General features: G+C 55.6%; 1 long non-coding RNA gene across 1 annotated transcript; it reads left to right on the plus strand.

Moving 5' to 3' along the window:
- On the plus strand, window positions 1-1,239 carry LOC119332584. Its single transcript, XR_005161026.1, has 2 exons — window positions 1-701; window positions 793-1,239. It is a non-coding gene; the product is annotated as an uncharacterized LOC119332584 (long non-coding RNA).
- The last annotated feature ends 1,032 nt before the right edge of the window (window positions 1,240-2,271 follow it).

The raw sequence follows: 2,271 nt of genomic DNA on the forward strand, positions 1-2,271 counted from the left end.
CCCTGCCGCTGCCGCCACACTGCATCTCCCACATCGGGATCGATCCCCATCCAATCAGTTTGTGCGTCCCCGATCCAAAATTCATGTCGATCTCCCCCCTCCAACCAATGCCTCCCCTGATTCCCTCGTCCACCTCCTGCAGCCCCGAGCGCCCGAGGCCCCAACAACCCGTGCACCAGCTGGCCACCGAACCTCCTCCGCGGCCTCCTTCCTCGCCCGACGACCAGCGCCGCTGCCGGCAACCACCCCCAGGAACTCGCATCGCCCCCTCCGTTTCCTTTCCCTTCCTTTCCCTTTTTTCTTCTCTTCGCTAACCACTCCCTCTCCTCGTGTGCTGTTTCACAGGGAGCGCCATGGCCTCCTCCGATCGATCCTCCGATGCCTCCCCGAGCCTGCAGCGTACCCAGCTCCTCGTGCCCGAGGGCCTCGCGCGCGAGCTCGACCCCGAGCGCGCCTGAGAGGATCTTCCTCCCGCTGGCCTACTCTGCGCCAAGTCCATCGTCGTCACCGTCCCGTCGTCAAACTCCCATCCCTGCTGCTCCTCGCCATTGTCAACTTCCGGCGCGCCACGAACGACAGTTCCGACCTCTGCTTTGAGTAGAGGAGGACGCCCGCGTCTCGCCACACCTCGACGCCGGCGCGCCTCCACAGCTAGACCTCACCGAAGCAAGCAGCTACTCTGCACCGCCCCATGCGCTCCGGTGAGCCATGCCGCCGCTTCCATCTCCCTTCGCCTCGTGCTCTTTCTCCTTTCCTCACCTCTCCATTGCTCGTGCCTCTCTGTTCGAGCAGGACCGCCGCCATGGATGGATGTGTCCCGCGCTCGAGCTCCATCTGCCGCCGCTGTTGCCCGGAACCGACGCCGCACGACTCGATCCACCCATTCCCGCCGGTTCCCGCCGTCCCCGTCGCCGGGACCCCCCTGCCGTCGTCGCCTGCATCTCCATGGGCGTGCTGCTGTTTCTGTGCTTCAGAAACAAACAACAGCAGCTCATCCGCTCGTCTCGCTCTCGTGTTGACCGAGCGTAGCGCTAGCAGGCCTAGTTGCGCGCCCCCTGCAGGCCTTCCCTCTCCACTAGTTGGGCCAAGGCCCAGTGGTGAGCTGCCCCAGCCTCCCCTATGCACCTCTGGGCCTGCCAGTTTTGGCCCATTCCATTTTTTTCTGGCCTCTGTGTTTTGCTAATTAACCGGGGAATTATAGTTTTACAGAAAAACCCTCTAACTTCATGCATATAATAACTCTTTAACCGTGCATCAGATTTAAACAAACTTAACATGAAAGTTGCTTAGAATTTTGTGTAGTTTCATAATATGTCATTTTCATCCATGTTTAAAATGTTCAAAATGATGTTTGCATATATTTTCCCATATTGCCATGTTAAAATGATTTATTTCATAACTAAATAACCATAGCTCGGTTTTAAATAATCTCTATATGTAAATGGGGTCGAAAAATGCCTAGATTATCAAGATGGCTTTACTTTGCATGTTTAACAACTCAAAAATTGTGTTTAGGGCAGAACAGTACCAAACCTAATATATGCATATGGGGATTTACCGGATGTAACTTTCCCAATTTGTACTCCAACTCTTGTCGTTTCCGGCGTTAAGTTATATATATTTCTCGGGTTCGGGTCTTTGTCTCCGTGTGTTGTTTTCGTTGTCATGCATCTCATATCATGTCATCATGTGCATTGCATTTGCATACGTGTTCGTCTCATGCATCCGAGCATTTTCCCCGTTGTCCGTTTTGCATTCCGGCGCTTCGTTCTCCTCCGGTGGTCAATTCTAGCCTTCTTTCGTGTGTGGGGATTAAACATTTCCTGATTGGACCGAGATTTGCCAAGCGGCCTTGGTTTACTACCGGTAGACCGCCTGTCAAGTTTCGTATCAATTGGACTTCGTTTGATACTCCAACGGTTAACCGAGGGACCGGAAAGGCCTCGTGTGTGTTGCAGCCCAACACCCCTCCACTTTGGCCCAAAACCCACCAAACTCTGCTCCATGTCCTAGAGCGTTCAATCACGATCGCGTGGCCAAAAACCGCACCTCATTTGGACTCTCCTAGCTCCACTTATGCCTATAAATAGACACCCCCCGAATTCAGATCTCTCCCTCTCCCCGAAACCCTAAAACCACCCCGCACCGACGGACGTGTCCGGCGCGGACCGGACAACGTCCGCCCAGCCCCGCCACCGCCACGTGTCAGCGCCGCATTCGCCGTGCCCGGCTCCCAGCTCGCCGCCGCCTGCGGCTCGGGAGGCCCAGGAG

The sequence above is a fragment of the Triticum dicoccoides genome, chromosome 7A (genome assembly GCF_002162155.2).
Source record: "Triticum dicoccoides isolate Atlit2015 ecotype Zavitan chromosome 7A, WEW_v2.0, whole genome shotgun sequence".
Lineage (NCBI taxonomy): Eukaryota > Viridiplantae > Streptophyta > Magnoliopsida > Poales > Poaceae > Triticum > Triticum dicoccoides.